At 49.7% G+C, this 22,596-nt stretch overlaps 1 protein-coding gene and 1 long non-coding RNA gene across 10 annotated transcripts in view; one reads left to right on the plus strand and one right to left on the minus strand.

The window, feature by feature from the left end:
• The window catches only part of LOC140403169 (voltage-dependent P/Q-type calcium channel subunit alpha-1A-like), a 721,889-nt gene that overhangs the window by 233,297 nt on the left and 465,996 nt on the right, over positions 1-22,596 (plus strand). The window lies entirely within an intron of this gene.
• Positions 1,631-22,499, minus strand: LOC140403171 (uncharacterized). 2 transcript variants are annotated; one of them, XR_011938261.1, is made up of 4 exons: positions 22,300-22,499; positions 22,038-22,217; positions 4,440-4,563; positions 1,631-1,771 (listed from the first exon to the last, which is right to left on the minus strand). It is a non-coding gene; the product is annotated as an uncharacterized lncRNA (long non-coding RNA). The 2 variants fall into 2 exon arrangements; XR_011938262.1 differs by lacking the exon at positions 4,440-4,563.

Below are 22,596 nucleotides of genomic sequence, written 5' to 3' on the forward strand. Positions count from 1 at the left end.
TCCATTGGTCGTACGATTCCCTTTCAGAAAATAAGGGCGGATAGTCATATCCCGCCATCTTTATCCTGGGTTCAGCCATGTATCTTGTTTTTTTCCTTCTCACTCATTCCTTGGTTTGATCAGGAAAAGTTGTATCTTTCAAACCTTCATATTTGCACAGCAACCATCCTAATCTACCATTGTTAGACGTTTTAGTTGCTGTGAAATGAAGAGTCTAAAGTTCTTGTTCCTTTTCACCAAACAGCATTTATTTCACTTCCACAGCCTCTGCACAAAACTCTTAACAACACACACCTCACAAAGGCGACCTGAAGCCCCTTTACATATCAGTGTCAATTAATGGATACTTAACATAAATGAGACAACTAATTGCAATGTCTCTTAACCCATTACTTAACAGTAATTTCTACAATTCTGCAAGTGTTTGATGCTTTCTCCTGTCTGAATTTTAGCAGAGAATGATGTGTGAGACATGGACACTTCACTAAGGATAAACTCCCCAAAATGTTCCATTGGCTCCAGCACAACTGGAACCTCCGAAAAGGGCAAGGATCACATTGGCAATGGCTGTGAAGACTGTGACAGTGGACTTTTATATATTTGGCTCTTTCTAGGTTGGCGTTGGAGGCAGTTGTAGCACCTCACAATTTGCCATTCACTGTTTGCAGGGGAGGTATTTAGTTTCTCTCTTCAATGAGAGTTGATTTTCTTGTCTGTTGCTGACGGTGAGCGGGTAGCATAAGCAATGAGCATCCAGCTTCACTAGAATTCCAGACTTTCATTTCACAGGGTGCCACTGACTGCACGCATATTACTTTGCAGGCGCTGTAAAGGAACTCTGCCCTATACCATGACCCAAAGAGATTCCGCTCCCTCAACAACCAGCTATCATTTAACTGCTGGCAGTAAATCATGTAGGTCAATGCCTGATACCATTCTGTGACCGTCCACTGTGCCGTCTGTATTTGAGCCACAATTGAAAACTGAAAGTTAGTAACTCGGTGAGAACTGTCTGTTGATGACAACTGGCTGATGTGTCTGGTGCCCAAGCCACAGATATCTGTATGCAACATGTACACAATGAAAGTGATGTTACCATAAGAACGGTGATAGGACAGACTTTTAGCATGCTCAGACAATATCTTTGCTGTCTGGAAGACCCTGCAGCACTTGGCAGAGTGGGCCAAAGAATTTGTCGTATTTTGCCGTAGGCTGCACAATCTTGTCACCAGGGGACACCTCTTGCCACCAGCTAAGAACGTAAGGAGGTGTGGGAGGTGCTGTAGCTTTTAAGGGAGGAGGAATAGAGGAAGCACCCCTAGGCGGCATGGTAGCACAGTGGTTAGCACTGTTGCTTCACAGCACCAGGGACCAGGGTTCAATTCCCAGCTTGGGTCACTGTCTGTGCCGAGTCTGCACGTTCTCCCCGTGTCTGCGTGGGTTCCCTCCGGGTGCTCCGGTTTCCTCCCACAAGTCCTGAAAGACGTGCTTGTTAGATGAATTGGGCATTCTGAATTCTCCCTCTGTGTACCCGAACAGGCGCCGGAATGTGGTGACGAGGAGATTTTCACAGTAACGTCATTACAGTGTTAATGTAAGCCTACTTGTGACAATAATAAGAAAGATAATAAAGATTATTATGGATAGTTTATTTCTGCCCGAACTGTCTGATAAACTCACTGGAGTGTGATACTGCTAACCGCAGCCCCAATACTCCATTCACCAACAATACCACTCCTTACAAAAGCACGATATTGCAGAGCCAGGAAATCTGTAAAGGAAAACACAGTAAATGGTGAAAACATTGGCCAGGCAGTATCTATGGCGAGTGAAACAGAATTAATGAAACAGATTGATGATGTAGATTTTCCTTTTTTCCCGGCACAGATACAGTGGGCAGAATTACCTCTTTCTGTGGCGCAAGTTTGATGATTCTATAGTTCAGTGTTGCATCAAGATGTCCTTGAATGAGAACTGTAGGCAGCTCTGACCCAGCTTGGTACTGCACCACTAATAAGAGGACAGATTTTGTGTGGTTCATGGAACCACTGCAGTTCACTGGGACTGCAGTTCAACAATCCTGTTTTAGGACAGACCTTCCAGACCTTCTGCAAAAGTCCCTTTGAACTTTTTTCCACAGCCAGTATGGAAAATATCAACTGTCCCTTCAGCACTCGGGTCTTAATGGGATGTAGGCATCGCTGGCTAGGCCAGTATTTATTACCCATCCCTAATTGCCCTTGAGAAGGTGGTGGTGAGCTGCCTTCTTGAGCCGCTGCAGTCTCCGAGGTGTAGGTACGCCCGCAATGCTGTTTGAGAGGGAGTTACATTGCCTGAGCAACAGTGAAGGAAAGGTGATACATTTCCAAGTCAGGATAATGAGTGGCTTGGAGGGGAACCTCCAATGGTGGTGTGTGACTGATGCCCTTGTTCTTCCAGATGGTAGCGGTCGTGGGTTTAGAAGGTGCTGTTGATGAGTTCCTGTTGTGCATCTTGTAGATGGCACACACAGCTGTCACTGTGCGTTGGTGGTGGAGGGAGTGCATGCTTGCGAATGAGGGGGCCAAACAAGCAGGCTGCTTTGTGCTGGATGGTGTTGAGCTTCTTGACTTTGTTGGAGCTGTACTCAATTAGACAAGTGGAGAGAGAGTATTTCATCACACTACTGACTTGTGCCTTGTAGATGATGGACAGGTTTTGGGGGGTCAGGAGGTGAGTTACTCGCCGCAGGATTCCTGGCCTCTAACCTGCTTTTGCACCCACAGAGTATATTCTTGATTTAGCAATGATAACTCCATTGAATGTTAAGGGGCAATAATGAGATTCTTTCTTGTTGGAGGTGGTCATTTCTGGCACTTGTGTGGCACGAATGTGCTGAGCATTATGCAATCATTAACGAACATCCCCACTTCTAACCTTATAATGGGAGGGAAGGTCCTTTATGAAGCAGCTGAAGGTGGTTGATAAGGCTTACAGATGAGGTTACACATTGTGGTTGAGTACAATCCTGCTGCTGATGGTGGGTCACAGCACCTCATGGTTCCTAGTCTTGGGTTGCTTGGTTTGTGCAGTGGTCATTTTTACCAACACTGTCATGGGCAGATGCAGCTATGGCAGTCAGGTTGCTCAGGATGTGGTCACATATGTTTTTCCCTCTTGTTGTTTCCCTCACCACCTGCTGCAGAGTCAGTCTTTTTCAAAATAATTTACAGAATGTGAGCCTCGCTGGTCAGGCCAGCATTTATTGCCCATCCCTAGTAGCCCTTCAGAACGTGGTGGTGAGCTGACTTCTTGAACCACTACATTCCTTGAGGTGTAGGTACACCCACTGTGCTGTTAGGGAGGGAGTTCCAGGATTTTGCCCCAGTGACAGTGAAGGAACGGAGATATATTTCCAAGTCAGGTCGGTGAGTGACTTGGAGGGGAACCTCCAGGTGGTGGGGTTCCCAGGTATCTGCTGCTCTTGTCCTTCTAGATGGTAGTGGTCGTGGGTTTGGAAGGTTCTGTCTGAGGAACCTTGGGAAGTTACTGCGGTGAATCTTGTAGATGGTACACACGGCTGCAACTGTTCGTCGGTGGTGGGAGCTTTGAATGTTTGTGGAAGGGGGAGCAATCAAGCTGCTTTGTCCTGGATGATGTTGAGCTTTGAGTGTTGTTGGAGCTGCACTCATCCAGACAAGTGGAGAGTATTCCATTATACTCCTGGCTTGTGCCTTGTAAATGGTGGGCAGGCTTTGGGGGGGGGGGGGGGGGTGGTCAGGAGATGAGTTACTCGCTGTAGGATTCCTATCCTTTGACCTGCCCTGGTAGCCACAGTATTAACATGGCTAGTCCAGTTCAGTTTCTGATCAATGGTAACCCTCAGGATGTTGATTGTTTAAATGTCCTTTAGGACTTGGTTAGCTTGGTCTGTCCTGGTGTTACTCTTGGCGATGGACACTGCAGTCCCCCTCCCAGCGTATATTCTGTGCCCTTGCCACCCCCCGTGCTTCCTCCAAGTGATGTTCAACATGGAGGAATGCTGATTCATTACCTGAGGGGGAGGGCACTTGGTAACCAGCAGGAGGCTTCCTTGCCCATGTTTGACCTGATGCCATGAGACATGATGGGTGGCAGATGGTTCAGTTGCAATGGAAGTTGCAACATCGGTCATCGAACACCGCATCATGGGTGGATTCACAAGTCTCCACATGAAGTTGGCCAAGACGTTCATGGCAGAGAGGATGGGCACCAGAGTTGTGCCAAAATCTGTTGGCGCCAGACTCCTCCATTCTCCTTGACAAAGTGTGCAGGCTTACAACAGGCTACCCAATGCACCAAGCACTTCATTTGACCGACACATCAGCCTTCTTCTGTATGCTGCCCCATCAATGTAGTCATCTGCGTTCTCTGCAACAGAGCCCCACTGTCTGTAAAGATGGCACCTGTACGATCCTTACCATCTCCCCTGGTGGCAGGTCAGGCATCTTGAGTGCAGATTCCTTCTTTAATCTATCCCCTAATTTGATGGAAGAGATTAATCATACTGTTTCTATCTGTTTTAACCTCATTGAACTCTGATACCTATTTAAATAAAGAAAGGCTCCATTAAATAAGCGCACTAACCAGCCAAAAATGATGGTTTATTTGCCAATAAAATCAAACTTTCAAATTTGGTTCATAAATTAGATAGTTTGTTTGAATCAGAGATCTATTTTCAGCAAGACTTAAAAAACAAAAAAAACAAACTGCAAGTCAACATATTTCAGATTTGGAGACACATTTCAAGCCTGAATTTTCAGCCCAATTTTCAGGCTTGCTGCCTCGGGTTGGTTGGCAAATTTGCACTCGCTCATTGGTAGACAGTTCTTGATTTTTAAATGGATTTGCTTTCCTATCTTTATCATAATTTTGAGTACTAACATTTCTTTGATGTTGTTGGTTCTGAGAGTTTGGGACAGTGATTTGGAATGGCAAGGTTAAAAAAGAAAATCCCAAATATTACAATTAATCCATTGGTTGAGGGAGAAATTTCTGGTCATAAAAACCCACTTTGGCAATTTGTTGACCTGTTGAAATCTATTCCATGGTGGCAAATCCAGCAGCCACAAGAGAAATAACCTCCTTTGTTAATTTTGTGAGGGCCACGAAGAATCCAGCACGAGTTTTAAGGATACAAAGTAATAACATTTATTTACAATAACATATATATATATATATATAAAACAGCAGCAGCAACTTCCCTTGCTGCACACTCCTTCCTGCTGGTTCCAAACTGGCCAGCTTTATTTATACTTGGAGTTTACTAATGGTTTCTCCGCCCCCCTCATTTGGGAAGCTCATACTCCCACAGGATTGTGGGATTGTCATTAGTCCCCAGCCAATGGTAAGCAGGCAGGTTATAACATCCCTCGCCCCCAAAGTCCAAGGAATCCACCGAAGACCCTGGCGAAGGAGGGCGTCGGACTCGTTTTGCCGCAGGCCGGACACCATTTGCCAGCGGCGCTGGATCAGGCGGCGTGTAACGAGATGGAGATGGAGACCGGTGCTTCCGTGATGAACGGCGTAACGGCTGTACATCCACGGCCCGTGGACCCGAGGATTCCCCCTCTGATGCGTCCTGTGTCTCCATCTCGGAGTCAGAGTCTGCTGCCTCGGTCATGTCCATTTGGTTCTGTAACGACCTGCGCAGGCTTTGAGTGAGGCACCAGTGGCAGATTGTGAGGACTACCTTCCCTTGTCTCTGGTCTCTGCAACTGTAGAAATGAGCGCCGGGGGCGGGGAATCTTTGGAGGGGATAGTCTTCTGGACCGAACGTGGTCTACATGTTTGCGCTGGAGACGACCCTGGGCTTGCACCTGGTAAGATATAGGGCCCGTTTGGCGAAAGATTGCGCTCCTGGCCTTTTTCCGGGACAATCACACGCGTCCCCCACAAGAGGATGCCGTCTTCCACGCTGAATTCTGACAGCTTGGAGGAAAATGCCCGCAACTCACCTGGGAGCTGTCTATGCTGCCCACCATACAGGACTATGTGCCGAACCTTTGACTGGACTGGCTCCGTCTGGGTCCACTCACGGATCTGTGATGCCATGACAGGCAAGGTGTCCATAAAATTTAGGGTTGCAACCACCTCACCGGTCGTGGGGGTCGACATTGGGCCGGTCGATAAAGGCAATCGGCTCAGTGCGTCGGCATTTGCTATCTGTGTTCCTGGTTTGTGCTCCAGAGAATACTCGTATGCAGCAAGCAACAAAGCCCAGCGCTGGATCCGTGCGGAAGCAATGGGCGGTATTGGCTTATCCTCTCTGAAAAGTCCCAGCAGAGGCTTATGATCAGTCACGATAGTGAAATGGCGGCCATACACGTACTGGTGGAAGTGTTTCACCGGAAAAACCACTGCCAGGCCCTCCTTCTCGATCTGCGCGTACTTTTTCTCTGCTGCGGTCAATGTGCGGGAGGCAAAAGCTATCGGTCACTCGGCCCCGTTCTCCATCTTGTGGGACAGGACGGCCCAATACCATACGGGGATGCGTCACATGTGACGAGCAAAGGCTTTCCAGGATCATAGTGGGTTAGTAACCCAGACGACGACAATTGTTGCTTTACCCGCTGGAAAGCGGTTTCTTGCGGCTGACCCCAAACCCAGGTGTGATTTTTCTTCAGCAGAAGGTGCAACGGGGCCAGCGTAGTTGCCAGATTGGGGAGGAACTTCCCGTAATAGTAACAGTCAGAGACTTTTTCCCCGGGTGGAACAAACCATTACAAGGGGACATAAATTTAAGGTGAATGGTGGAAGATATCGGGGGGATATCAGAGGTAGGTTCTTTACCCAGAGAGTAGTGGGGGCATGGAATGCACTGCCTGTGGAAGTAGTTGAGTCGGAAACATTAGGGACCTTCAAGCAGCTATTGGATAGGTACATGGATTACGGTAGAATGATATAGTGTAGATTAATTTGTTCTTAAGGGCAGCACGGTAGCATTGTGGATAGCACAATTGCTTCACAGCTCCAGTGTCCCAGGTTCGATTCCGGCTTGGGTCACTGTCTGTGCGGAGTCTGCATGTCCTCCCCGTGTGTGCGTGGGTTTCCTCCGGGTGCTCCGGTTTCCTCCCACATTCCAAAGATGTGCAGGTTAGGTGGATCGGCCGTGATAAATTGCCCTTAGTGTCCAAAATTGCCCTAAGTGTTGGGTGGGGTTGCTGGGTTGTGGGGATAGGGTGAAGGTGTTGACCTTGGGTAAGGTACTCTTTCCAGGAGCCGGTGCAGACTCAATGGGCCGGGTGGCCTCCTTCTGCACTGTACATTCTATGATAATCTATGATTAATCTAGGACAAAGGTTCGGCACAACATTGTGGGCCGAAGGGCCTGTTCTGTGCTGTATTTTTCTATGTTCTATGTTCTAATGTGGACATGGGGGAAGTGATGGAAGCCAGGGGAGTGTGACATCATGCACATAGGCAACTTCCAATCAGTAGATATCCATGCTGTACAGTCTGTCTAAATACTTCTTCCGAACAGTGTCTGAGAAAGCTGCTGGTTTCTCTGGACAGCTTGGAGGTATCTGCTGTTGGAACCTTACCTATGGTCCAGGGTAACAGCCTTGTCAGTCCCTGTAATGGGGACAACTGCACTAAATTATTATACATCCAGATGTTTCAATATAGCCTCTGGTGACGTGAATCACATCAAATCAACAAACATTGTATTGATGCATGACACAAAAGATGAATGCCATGTTCAAGCACACATTAAGTTTATTAACTTCCCCATGGTTCTAGCAAAGCATAGCTAGCCATAGCATAGCAGTGGCAATTGTTACGAACCCCATAGAGACCGATAACTTTAAAAGAAAAGAGTTGAATTTCCCTGCGGCCAATGAAAGGAACTGAAGGACAGGATATTGTGTCTTAAGACTTCTGGTGAAACAAACTAAAATCAACAAAGATCAAATGTAACTCCACAGGCAACTAATAAATAGCAAAAGCTACTTTCGTAGTAACATCTGAAATATGTCCTGTGAGACCTGTTCACCATATGTGCTATACAGGAACCATTCCCACAGCTCACCAGCAGGGTCACCTCTCCCCACCATGTCAGGTTAAAATTTCCAGAGACGTTCGACAATCTTTCCATTCCTTGTTCAAATTTTCTGGATCTGATTATCACCGGTACAGCACACCTAAGACCATAGGATTATATTCAATAGCGTTTAGAAGAGTGAGAAGGGATCTCATAGAACTTATCAAATTCTAACAAGATTAGACAGGGTAGATTCAGAAAGATTGTTCCCGATGGTGGGGGAGTCCAGAACTAGGGGCCATAGTTTGAGAATAAAGGGTAAACCGTTTAGGACTGAGGTGAGGAGAAATTTCTTCACCCAGAGAGTGGTGAATCTGTGGAATTCGCTACCACAGGACGTACTTGAGGCCAAAACATCGTGTAATTTCAAGAAGGAATTAGATATAGCTCTTGGGGCTAAATGGATATGGGGGAAGGCGGGATAAGGGTATTGAACTTGATGATCAGCCATGATCATAATGAATGGCGGAGCATGGCCAAAGGGCCAAATGGCCTTCTCCTGCTTCTATTTTCTATGTTTCTATAAGACCATAAGACATAGGAGCAGAATTGGGCCATACGGCCCATCGAGTCTGCTCCGCCATTCAATCATGGCTGATATTTTCTCATCCCCCATTCTCCTGCCTTCGCCCCATAACTCCTGATCCCCTTATTAATCAAGAACCTATCTATCTCTGTCTTAAAGACACTCAATGATTTGGCCTCCACAACCTTCTGCGGCAATGAGTTCCACAGATTCACCACCCTCTGGCTGAAGAAATTCCTCCTCATCTCTGTTTTAAAGGATCGTCCCCTCAGTCTGAGTCTGTGGCCTCGGGTTCTAGTTTTTCCGAGAGTGGAAACATCAGCTCATTTACTCTTTGTCATGATATCCACATTAACATATCATGGTGCAATCACACACACACACTGATAGACAGGTAGTTGGACCAACCAATACACACACAACATCGCAGCCAATCACCAGTGAGAGCACATGCACTATAAAACAGGGAATACCACAGTTCCCGCTCATTCTACCAGGAGATAGCTCAGAGCACAGAGCTCACAGCGTGCCACTCAGACATACACCATGTGCTGAGTGCCTCACTAAGATAGTGCTAGGGCTGGGTCCACAGGTTAGCTGGTGAAGCACGAACCACAGCCAGAAGTTAATAGTTATTATTGTACAGAATAATAAAACAGAGTTGTACCATCTACAACCGTGTTGGTTCGTTTGTGTATCGGAACACCCAACACGACATGATACCAGGACTGGAAACTCGCCAGCAACTGTGAGACCTACCTGCACCTCTTCAGAAACCCGCCATCCTGCGCCATGGAAACCATCAGCCCGCCGCAGCCGCTCCGGATCGCTGGAAATCTTGGCGTCAACTGGAAGCTGTTTAAACAGCGCTTCCAACTCTTCCTAGAAGCCACAGACAGGGAGAATGCATCGGACACCAGGAAGATCGCCCTCCTCCTCTCCACGGCGGGGCAACACACCATCCACATCTACAACTCCCTGGCATTCGCGGAAGATGAGGACAAGACGAAGTACAAGACGGTCCTTCTAAAATTTGAGGAACACTTCAGTGTGGAAGTTAATGAGAGCTTCGAGAGGTACCTCTTCCAGCAGCGCCTGCAGTGTAAGGATAAGCCTTTTCAATCTTATTTGACACACCTCCGTATCCTCGCGCAGTCCTGCGGCTATGAGGCCACCTCCGACTCCATGATTCGGGATCAGATCGTTTTTGGGGTCACCTCGGACACTCTACGCCAGCAGCTCCTCAAAATAAAGCACCTCACCCTAGCCACCGCCATCGAGACCTGCATCCTCCACGAAAACGCGACCAGCCGGTACTCCCAATTCCAGGCGGCCGAATCGCCAGGCAGGGGTCCTACGAGGCCGAGCGGGTCCAGTCGATTGAGTTCCTCCCGGCCCGCGGCCGGACGAGGGCGGTCATTTCACGCGCTTCTGAGGCCTCCCACGCTTGTACGCGCCAAAAGAGGGGACGTCGACACAGAGGGACGGGATGCGCAGACACGCTCTACGCAGCAGCGCACCGCGCATGCGCGGTGGTGCAACGAACGCCATGATGTCACGACGTGCGGCAACTGTGGATCCGCACACTTAAAGCGGCAATGTCCGGCCAAAGCGCGACAATGCCTCCGCTGTGGCAGGATGGGCCACTATGCTGCCTGCTGTCGAGCAGCTCAAACTGCCAACTCTCCGCAATTCCGCCAGCCTCGCAGGAACATGCGGGCCATTCAGCCTCCATGCACCGAGTCATACCCTGACGACGTGCAGACCGGTGATACCGATGACCGGGAACCCTTCCACGTTGCGGTAATAAACAAGAACCCGCTGTCCCCAAGTCGGACCCACCAGTCGATGCCAGTGCACAGCATTAATCCGGGCGATGAATGGTGTGCCACCCTAACGGTCAACCGATCACCAATCACATTCCGCTTAGACACTGGTGCCTCTGCCAATCTCATTGCATGGTCAGCCTTCCACACCTTGAAGGTTAAACCACCGATTCTGCCATCCCACTGTCAGCTGGTTGATTATAACGGAAACGTTATCCCGGCCATGGTGTCCTGCCAGCTCGAGGTTACACACAATTCACTTACAGCCACACTGTCTTTTGAGATAGTTGGATCCTCGAAGGACTCTCTGTTAGGCGCACAGGTGTGCAAGATCCTCCACCTCGTTCAGCGGGTACACACTTTGTCTCCAGAAGGCATGTCCGATTTCCCGGATGCAGACTTTCGGGCGCAGCTCCACTCGCTCCTCGCCCACAACCAGGAGGTTTTCGAGGGCATGGGCACACTGCCCTACACTTACAGAATACGGCTCAAACCGGACGTCACCCCGGTCATTCACGCACCTCGTAGAGTCCCAGCACCACTCAAGGACCGCCTCAAGCAGCAGCTGCAGGACCAAGGAGTGCTTTCCCAAGTCACGGAGCCAACGCCATGGATCAGCTCCATGGTGTGCATAAAAAAGTCCCCCGGCGAGCTCCGGATCTGCATCGACCCGAAAGACCTGAACAACAACATCATGAGAGAACACTACCCCATACCCAAACGGGAAGAAATCACGAGCGAAATGGCCCGGGCTAAAATCTTCACTAAGCTTGATGCCTCAAAGGGTTTTTGGCAGATTCAACTGGATCAGTCCAGCAGGAAGCTGTGCACTTTCAACACTCCCTTTGGCAGATACTGCTACAATAGGATGCCGTTTGGCATCATCTCGGCATCCGAGGTGTTTCATCGCATCATGGAACAGATGATGGAGGGCATCGAAGGGGTACGAGTCTATGTTGACGACGTCATCATCTGGTCCACCACACCACAGGAGCACATCAGTCGTCTCCAGCGTTTCTTTGAATGGATACAAGATCAGGGCCTGCGCCTCAACCGAGCCAAGTGCTCTTTTGGCCAAACAGAGCTAAAGTTTCTGGGGGACCACATATCCCGGTCAGGGGTGCGGCCGGATGCTGACAAAGTGGCAGCTATCGCAGCCATGCCACAGCTGGCAGACAAGAAGGCACAGTGTTACGCTTCCTCGGGATGGTCAGCTTCCTGGGGAAGTTTATTCCCAACCTTGCCTCGCGCACAACGGCTCTTCGCCACCTGGTCAAGAAGACAACGGAATTCCAGTGGCTGCCCGCACACCAGAAGGAATGGGAGGAGCTCAAGATCAAGCTCACCACCGCCCCGGTATTGGCGTTCTTCGACACCACTCGGGACACAAAGATCTCGACTGATGCCAGCCAGTCCGGCATTGGGGCAGTACTCCTGCAACGGGACGACACTGCATCATGGGCCCCGGTCGCCTATGCCTCGCGGGCCATGACCCCCACAGAACAGCGCTATGCGCAGATTGAAAAGGAGTGCCTGGGTTTGTTGACCGGCATCGACAAATTCCACGATTATGTGTATGGTCTTCCACAGTTCACTGTGGAGACCGACCATCGCCCCCCTGGTCGCCATCATTCAGAAGGACCTCAACGATATGACCCCTCGACCAAGAAAGAGGGATAGGGGACCTACCCCTGAGGAGGGCGGAGGGGAGCTTTCGGTATCTGGGGATCCAGATAGCCAGGAGTTTGGGGACCCTACATAAACTGAATCTGACGAGGTTGGTGGAGCAAATGGAGGAGGATTTCAAAAGATGGGACATGTTACCGCTCTCGCTGGCGGGTAGAATGCAGTCGGTCAAAATGGTGGTCCTTCCGAGGTTTCTGTTTGTGTTTCAGTGCCTTCCCATCGTGATCACTAAGGCCTTTTTTAAGAGAGTAGGCAGGAGTATTATGGGGTTTGTGTGGGCGAATAAGACGCCGAGAGTAAGGAGAGGGTTCCTGGAACGCAGTAGGAACCGAGGAGGGTTGGCGCTGCCAAACCTGCGGAGCTACTACTTGGCAGCAAATGTGGCGATGATCCGCAAGTGGGTTATGGAGGGAGAGGGGGCGGCATGGAAGAGGATGGAGATGGCGTCCTGTAAAGGAACGAGCCCGGGGGCGTTGGTGACGGCACCGCTGCCGCTCTCGCCGACAAAGTATACCACGAGCCCGGTGGTGGCGGCAACGCTAAGGATCTGGGGCCAGTGGCGACGGCACCGGGGTGCAATGGGAGCATCGGTGTGGTCCCCGATCAGGGGTAACCACCGGTTTGTCCCGGGGAAGATGGACGGGGGGTTCCAGAGCTGGCATCGGGCGGGGATTGGAAGAATGGGGGACCTGTTCATCGATGGGACGTTTGCGAGCCTAGGGGCACTGGAGGAGAAGTTCGAGTTACCCCCGGGAAATGCCTTCAGATATATGCAGGTGAGGGCTTTTGTGAGGCGACAGGTGAGGGAATTCCTGTTGCTCCCGGCACAAGAAGTTCAAGATAGGGTGATCTCGGGTGTATGGGTCGGGGAGGGCAAGGTGTCGGAAATACACCAGGAGTTGAAAGAAGAGGGGGAAGCGCTGGTAGAAGAGTTGAAGGGTAAATGGGAGGATGAGCTGGGGGAGGAGATCGAGGAAGGTCTGTGGGCTGATGCCCTAGGTGACAAATCAAGAATTTCTTTACCCGTCAGTCTGGCCTCATTAAAAGTCGAGATGGATTTGCAGGTACAGCATTAGTTATTTTATTTGACTTGCAAGTCTGTCTCAATTCACAGCGGTACAAAACACATCTTGCTTTCTATACCTCCGGAATCAAGTGAATGTGTAAGACAAAGAAATCCCTACTGATACACACAAATGGCATCAAGTTTCACATACACGATTCCCACAGGTCATCCTATACCCCTCCTGACCTGGCCATACATCCTAATTGGCTCACTTCCAATCCCTTCCTCTGGCCCCCGATTACCCAGCATCCTTTTCCCCTCCGTAGCTGGACACACCTCCTCCTTACTTTGCCATGCGGTCTGAAATCCTTTGTCTGTGAACTCACCAGGATGAGACTGGCCTATCTCTACATTACAGTAACTAATATCTCTAAAGTAACTATTTTATATCACATTCGTCATAGGTAGGGTTAATTCCTCCTCCTCGTGTGCCAGGCTCAGCCTGATACAATTTAAGGTGGTCCACAGAGCGCACTTGATGGGGGCGAGGTTGAGTAGGTTCTTTGGGGTAGAGGACAGATGTGGAAGGTGCTCAGGGAGCCCGGCGAACCATGTCCATATGTTTTGGTCATGACCGGCACTGGAGGGGTTCTGGAGAGGAGTGGCGGGAGCAATATCTCAGGTGGTGAAAGTCCGGGTCAAGCCAAGCTGGGGGCTAGCAATATTTGGAGTAGTGGACGAACCGGGAGTGCAGGAGGCGAAAGAGGCCGGCATTCTGGCCTTTGCGTCCCTAGTAGCCCGGCGAAGGATCTTGCTAATGTGGAAGGAGGCGAAGCCCCCCAGCCTGGAGGCCTGGATAAATGATATGGCTGGGTTCATAAAGTTGGAGAGGATTAAGTTCGCCTTGAGAGGGTCTGCGCAGGGGTTCTACAGGCGGTGGCAACCGTTCCTAGACTATCTCGCGGAGCGTTAGAGGAAGGTCGGTCAGCAGCAGCAGCAACCTTGGGGGGGGGGCGGGGGTGGAGGGGACGTCCTGGGGGGAGGGGGGGGGGAAAGGGGGGACTGCCTGGGAGGGTGGATGAGCAAGAGATAACATGAAGGGTTGGGGAAACTGGCACGTACGGGTTAGGGCCAGTGTACAAAGCTGTGTAAATATATCATTTTGCCATGTATATATCTTGCTCTGCGCGATTTCTCTTTTTTTTTTGTTACGAGGGGTGGGGTTATTGTTTGTAAGGGAGAAAAATTGTGTTAAAAAACTTTAATAAATATATTTGAAAAAACAAAAACGAGATGACCCCTCGCCTCCAGCGCATTCTCCTCAAGCTCCAGAGGTACGACTTCCAACTTGTCTACACCCCAGGAAAGGACCTCATCATCGCGGATGCCCTGTCCAGAGCAGTGAACACACCGCCCGAATCGGAGGGGTTCGTTTGTCAGGTCGAAGCACAAGTAGCCTTCACATCGGCCAATCTGCCGGCTACTGATGCACGTCCAGCCCACATTCGCCGTGAGACTGCGGCTGACCCTCTTCTACAATGAGTGATGCGCCACATGACGGAAGGGTGGCTCAAGGGGCAGTGCCCACAATTCTACAATGTCCGGGACGACTTGGCCGTCATTGATGGTGTCCTCCTAAAGTTGGACCGGATTGTGATCCCACACAGCATGCAACGGCTTGTCCTCGAACAATTGCACGAAGGCCATCTCGGAGTTGAAAAGTGCAGGCGGAGGGCCCGAGAAGCTGTGTACTGGCCGGGCATCAACGACGACATCGCTAACATGGTGCTCAACTGCCCCACCTGCCAAAGGGTTCAGCCGGCGCAACCCCCTGAGACACTTCAGCCCCATGAGTTGGTCACGTCCCCCTGGGCAAAGGTGGATGTGGACCTCTTTCATGCACTCGGCAGGGACTACGTCATTATACTTGACTATTTTTCAAATTATCGGGAGGTCATACGCCTGCACGACTTGACATCATCAGCTGTCATCAGAGCATGCAAAGAAACCTTCGCTCGCCATGGAATTCCGCTCACCGCCATGTCTGACAACGGGCCCTGTTTTGCGAGCCAAGAATGGTCTTCTTTTGCCGCTTCATACGACTTCACACACGTGACGTCCAGCCCTTTGCATCCCCAGTCGAATGGCAAGGCGGAAAAGGGCGTCCATATCGTGAAGCGGCTCCTCTGCAAGGCTGCTGATGCCGGATCTGACTTCTGTTTAGCCCTGCTGGCCTATCGCTCGGCCCCACTGTCCACTGGCCTCTCGCCAGCCTAGCTGTTGATGGGTCGCACCCTCAGGACCACTGTGCCGTCCATTCATGTTCCTAAACCCGACCATGCTCCAGTACTGCAAAGGATGCGACAGCAGCGTGCTCAGCAGAAGGTGGCACATGACGTTCGGGCAACTGATCTTCCTGCCCTGGCGCCTGGAGACAGCGTCTGCATACACCTACCGGAGGGTGGCTGGTCGGCAACCGCCGAGGACCTCCGCCGTGTGGCTTCCCGCTCGTTCCTGGTTCGCCTGCCTGATGGCTCCATTCGCCGGCGTAATCGGCGGGCCCTTCAGCTGCTTCCGCGCTCGCTACGTGATCATGCACCGGTGCCACGTCCTCCTGTTGTCCCTGATGTCGACTTCGTGGAGCTTCCTGCCACTCTGCCTATTCCTCTCTCGCCCGTGGCCAGGCCCATTCCTCAGCCGGTGGATCCTGACCCACCCTTGAGACGGTCAACCCAAATTTGTCGCTCACCTAATAGACTGGACTTATGAGCCTGTTTGCACATTGGACTCACTGAATTGTTTTGCAATACTGTTAACGTGTTTCTTTCTTGTCGTTCCAGAAGTTCTCTTTCGATATTTGCTGATTGCACTTGTTTTGTTAGTGGTACAACCTCGTTGCTCTGTTGCACCTGACACCTTCCTCTGTATATAGTTTAGCCTCATGTACATGTTGTAAATATTGCACACACACACTCAGATGTACTCAGTACACACCAATATTTATTAGCATGTAGGCACATATCCTTGTGAAAAGGGGGGATGTCATGATATCCACATTAACATATCATGGTGCAATCACACCCACCCACTGATGGACAGATGGACACACAACATCGCAGCCAATCACCAGTGAAAGCACACGCACTATAAAACAGGGAACACCACAGTTCCCGCTCATTCTACCTGGAGATAGCTCAGAGCACAGAGCTCACAGCGTGCCTTTCAGACATACACCATGTGCTGAGTGCCTCACTAAGATAGTGATAGGGCTGGGTCCACAGGTTAGCTGGTGAAGTACGAACCACAGCCAGAAGTTAATAGTTATTATTGTACAGAATAATAAAACAGAGTTGTACCATCTACAACCGTGTTGGTTCGTTTGTGTATTGGAACAACCAACACGACACTCTTCTTTCTCTAAATCTTCAGGAGTTCTGTCTGTTTTGTTCCCTTCCTTTTTAACGGAACCCAAGCTCTCACAGGCATCCTGCTTGGTTGTTAACACAAAACGATTCACCGGCATCCCCACAGCCTCTTTGTATCTGCATCTTAAACAGCAGTTGTCCTTTTCCTGTGAGATACAATGAGAAATGTGGGACCCGATACTTCGATAAGTTTATGTTTCAGTTTCTGACCCGATGGCAACCACATAACATGGGCATATGTGAACTGGTTTTTTAATCATGACTTCACAATCCCCTTTTTCAGAACGTTCTGTTTCACCTGGAGTTAAAACTAACATTTTAAAACATAACTACCTCGTAAAGTTCAGCGTTTATGACACCAGCTGTGGCTGAATTGTTACAAGTGCCGGGTATTATTAATATCAGCTATAAACTCCCTGTCTGAAAGCACTAAAAATTTCATACACTGGAAAGAATCTCATTCACTAAATGTGCCGATAGGGTGATGGAAGCTACCTCATTCTACATGTCAATGCACGCTACCCATGGAAGCAATCAGGATTCTCTTATTCTCTTAGTCTGCTGCATTCTTTAGCTCGAGCAACTAGATAGGGGAGAGCGTATTCACTTCTGGTTAATATCCCCTTTCCGTCATTTGACACAGGCCAAAAGCAGTACGATGAATAACAGTGCCGCATGAAAAATACTTGTGCGAACTATGATGAATATAAGAAATTGGCATACTTTATAGTTTGTATTTTTACAGTAATATTACTGAACCCTAGGTTAAAATGGTTACAGACACAATGGGTGGGATTCTCCCTCTACCGACGCTGGATTCAGGAACGGGGAATCGGTCATGAGGCCAAAATCATGGCCGGCGTCGGGCGCCCGCCAGAATACCATGCTCCGGTGCCTCGACAGAGGCTTCAATGGGTTCTGCTCCTTACGTATAGTAAATGCCATCTGCAAATCATTAGCGGCCTGACCTGGTATTCTCCGGGACCTCCGCTATGCTCCGTCTCCACCGGGATCATCCCTTCAGGAGTCACCGGCACGGGCCCCATCACCTCCTCCTCCCTCGGGTGCCCGATGGCCCTCGGGCTATTCCTTGTGACTGGAGCTAACCCCTGAGGGTCCCCCGCCACCTGGCGCTGCCAGATTGGAGGCCTGCTCCCATCTCAACCAGGGTCTCAATGCTCTCGGCCATGGAGCACAGGGAGTGGACCATCTCCCTCTGGGACTGTGCCACATCACCCAGTGAGTGTGCCACCACCCTCTGGGTCTGTGCATCGTCAGCCAGTGACTGTCCCACCATCCTCTGGGTCTGTGCCACATCACCCAGTGACTGTGCCACCACCCTCTGGGTCTGTGCATCGTCAGCCAGTGACTGTCCCACCATCCTCTGGGTCTGTGCCACATCACCCAGTGACTGTGCCACCACCCTCTGGGTCTGTGCATCGTCAGCCAGTGACTGTCCCACCATCCTCTGGGTCTGTGCCACATCACCCAGTGACTGTCCCACCACCCTCTGGGTCTGTGCATCGTCAGCCAGTGACTGTCCCACCATCCTCTGGGTCTGTGCCACATCACCCAGTGACTGTGCCACCACCCTCTAGGTCTGTGCCATGTCAGCCAGTGACTGTCCAGCCTCTGGGTCTGTGCCATGTCAGCAAGTGACTGTCCACCAGCCTCTGGGACTGTGCCACATCACCCAGTGACTGTCCCACCTCCCTCTGGGTCTGTGCCACATCACCCAGTGATTGTGCCTGGCTCAGGTCAGCCAGCGCCTGGGCAATGCTGCTGATGTTCTCAGCCATGACCCGCTGTCACTGGCCCATGCTCTGGAGCACCGCTGCAATGTCCAGATGGCCCTGGTACATAGCTACCTATGACAGGACAGCCTTGTCCTGGGCCTCGGCCACTGCCCACACAGAGTGCCCCAGGCCTTAGACATCCTGACCCATGGCCGATACCTTTGCAACCAAGGCCTCCACCGCGGACGGCACCCGTGTGGTTTGACCTGGGTGGCACGCATGGTTGGCACCACCTCCGTAACCAAAATTAGGGCTCTGGTCCGGACCCACAACAAGGTATTTGGGATTCTCGAGTGCCTGGATCAATTAGGGTTCCCTCAGCAAAGGCTCAAGAATTACAGTGACTTTGCTGAATCCTTATTAATTTGGTCATTTCATAGGGATTGAGCCTTCCTAGCACAGAATGTACAGAGATGGAAAGTTCTGGGGACAAATTAATTGATTAAGAGAATGCTTAGGAGAAAGAGACGTTGCTATGGCATGTGCCGTCAGATGGGACATCATCAGCAAATTTTTCCCCTGGAAAGAATGTACCCCACTGACAGAAGTCAGAAGCACCCCAAGTATTACTTGCTTTTCTCTCATGCTGACATCACCAATTTTATGATACCTCTTGTAAAGAGGAAGCTTGCAAACACGAATCACCACGCAGGAAAGATAACAGACGGCATTTATTGATACAATGCGTCAAGTACTGATTTGACAAATGTTTACATAATGTCCTGCTGCTGCTATTATCACTACTACAACCAGGGCAGCACGGTGGCACAATGGTTAGCAGTGCTGCCTACGGCACTGAGGACCTGGGTTCGAATCCCGGCCCTGGGCCACCGTCCGTGTGGAGTTTGCATATTCTCCCCGTGCCTGCGTGGGTTTCGCCCCCACAACCCAAAAAGATGTGCAGGATAGGTGAATTGGCCATGCTAAATTGCCCCTTAATTGGGAAAAAAAAAATTGGGTACTCAGCTGGAAGTGCCACCTGGTCAGTGCCAGGCTGGCACCCTGCCAAAGGGCAAGCACCTGGGGCTGCTCCAATCCCCTGGGAGACCCCCACCAGTGCAGCTCCATCTGGTCTCAGTTTGTGGGGACCAGAACTGAACAGCGCTCGCCCAAGATCTCCAAGGTGAAGGGGTTAGATCCCAACGCCTTGGGCAGATCATTAGAGTGAGACTAGCTACCCCACTCTAATATGCTGATTTGCCAAAAAGTGATCCACTCACAAAGAGCAAAGAAAAGTACAGCACAGGAACAGACCCTTCGGCCCTCCAAGCCTGTGCCAACCATGCTGCCCGTCTAAACTAAAATCTTCTGCACTTCCGGGGTCTCACAAGATTGGGTTAGATCTTGCTAGGCATGGCGAACCAGCTAGATCCCGGAAGAGGGATCTCCCAGCATTTGCCGGCTGCGCCACACTGCCTTTTGGGCGTAACGCAGCCGGTAGATTGCTCTACTTATTTTCTATTAATGTGCAGCACTGTAAGGAACCCATGAGCCAAATCTTAGAAGGGAGCTGCATAATTATCCAACCACATGGTGTGAGATGATGGCTTTCAACTAATCAGAATGTCTGAAGACTGCCCTCAGTCCAATAAGTGATACAATCTATTATGAATCTAAATCTGACAATGCTTCTCTACCTCAATGGACAGCTGTATTTGCACTAGAATTTAAATGTTAATGTAAAGCATTTTCATTTTTCACCAATTATTGTTATTTTTATGCATTTATGGGGTGTGGGTGTCGCTGGCTAGGCCCTTATTGCCTTTGAGAAGATGGTGGTGAGCTGCCTTCGTGAACTGCTCCTCACCATGTTGTAGGAAGACCTACAGTGCTCTTAGGGAGAGAGTTGCAGGATTTTGACCCAGTGACAGTGAAGGAACAGCAATATATTTCCAAGTCAAGATGGTGAGTGACATGGAGGGGAACCTCCAGGTGGTGGTTCACAGGTATCTACTGATCTTGTCCTTCTAGATGGTTGTGGTCGTGGGTTTGGATGGTGCTGTCTAAGGAATGTTGGTTAGATCCAACAGTGCATCTTGTAGATGGTACACACTGCAGCCACTGTTCGTCGATCGAGGAGGGAGTAAATGTTATGAATAGGGTGTCAATCAAGCAGATTCCTTTGTCCTGGATGGTATCAAGCTTCTTGAGTGTTGTTGGAGCTGCATTCATCCAGGCAAGTGGAAAGTATACTCCTGTCTCGTGCCGTGAGATGGTGGACAGGTTTAGGATGGTACAAAAGGTAAAGTCACACGGGATCAGAGGTGAGGTGGTAAGGTGGATACAGAACTGGCTCGGTCACAGAAGACAAAGGGTAGCAGCAGAAGGGTGTTTTCTGAATGGAAGGTTGTGACTAGTGGTGTTCCACAGGGATCTGTGTTGGGGCCTCTGTTGTTTGTAGTGTACATAAACGATTTGGAAGAAATGTCGGCAGTCTGATTAGTAAGTTCGGGGATGACACCAAGGTTGGTGGAGTGGCAGATAGTGTTGAGGATTGTCAGAGGATACAGCGGATCATAGATAGATTGTAGACTTGGGCAGAGAAATGGCAAATGGAGTTTAATCCAGACAAATGTGAGGTAATGTATTTTGGTAGGTCTGACATAGACGGGAAATATACCGTAAATGGCAAAACTCTTGGAAATATAGAAAGTCAGAGAAATCTGGGCATGCAAGTCCACAGATCTTTGAAGGTGGCAACATAAGTGGACAAGGTAGTCAAGAAAGCATACGGAATGCTTGCCTTCATTGGATGGAGCATTGAGTATAAAAACTGGCAAATCATGCTACAGTTGTATAGAGCCTTGGTAAGGCTGCACTTGGAATATTGCGCACAATTCTGGTCACCACACTGCCAGAAGGATATGGAGGCTTTGGAGAGGGTGCAGAGGAGGTTTACCAGGATGTTGCCTGGTCTGGAGGTTATTAGCTATGTGGCGAGGCTGAATAGACTAGGACAGTTTTCATTAGAAAGACAGAGGTTGAGGGGTGACCTGATAGAGGTCTACAAGATTATGAGGGGCATGGATAGAATGGAGGGGTAGCCACCAGGGGGCATAGGTTTAAGTCCGTGGGGCAAGGTTTAGAGGAGACGCGCAAGGCAGGTTTTTTTAGCAGAGGGTGGTGAGTGCTTGGAACGCATTGCTAGGGGAGGTTGTGGAAGCAGATACATTAACGGTATTCAAAAGGCATCTTGGCAAATGCATGGATAAGATGGGTATAGAGGGATGTGGCACAAGGAAGTGCTGAGGATTTTGGCGATGATTGGTATCATGACCGGTACAGGCTTGGAGGGCCGAATGGCCTGTCCCTGTGCTGTTTTGTTCTTTGAGAGTCAGGAGTGAGTTATCTGTCGCAGGATTGCCAGCCTCTGACGTGATCTTGTAGCCACAGTTGGTCTAGTTCCGTTTCTGGTCAATAGTAATCCCCAGGATACTGATAGTGGAGATTCAGTGATGGTAATGCCATTGAATGATAAGGGACGATGGTGTGATGCTTTCTTGTTGGAGATTGTCACTGTCTGGCACTTGTGTGGCATGAATGTTACTTGCCACTTGTCAGTCCAAGGTTGGACGTTGTCCAGGTCACGCTGCATTTGGACAGGGACTGCTTCAGTGTCTCCGGGGTCGCGAATAATGCTAAACATTGGGCAATCATCAGCAAACATCCTACTTCTGACATTATTAACTTAACCTACACTGAAATCCAACCTGAAATCAGTGAAATGAGGACCGGCTCCTCCAGTACCTATCATTCGATTTTGGTCCAGATTCAGCTTATCTCCAGTTTAACACTGCTGGTGGTATTGTAGCTACTTCAAATTCAAAGAGTGTCAATGGCTTAAATTGTATTATTTAAGGCAGTAGCTTTTGAGTTTGGTGCACTGACATCTGAAATTGAAGGAAAAGATAATTTCAAAATGGAAATTCAGAATAAACACACAACCTTGTAGTGAAAAGAGGACATTCTTACCTATTGGGATATACCATTGCTACAATATTCATTGGTATACAAGCAGCGAAAGCAGGTACACATCTGGCTGCTATTATCCAGAGGCCACTCCTTGTACACAGCAGAATAAATCAAAATGACTTATTTCTTCTCTTCTCCACCCAACAACCCATTATGCATTTACGCTGATCGTGAGCAGATTGTTGTCGTGGCATTATTGTGCAGCTGCAGCTTGTTGCTCTGGAGATTGTGAATGAGCAAATGGCCATTGCCATGGTAACCGTTATGAATGAGTTATGGCCCGTTGCCATGGTAACA

The sequence above is a fragment of the Scyliorhinus torazame genome, chromosome 27, assembly GCF_047496885.1.
Source record: "Scyliorhinus torazame isolate Kashiwa2021f chromosome 27, sScyTor2.1, whole genome shotgun sequence".
NCBI classification, from domain to species: Eukaryota; Metazoa; Chordata; class Chondrichthyes; order Carcharhiniformes; family Scyliorhinidae; genus Scyliorhinus; species Scyliorhinus torazame.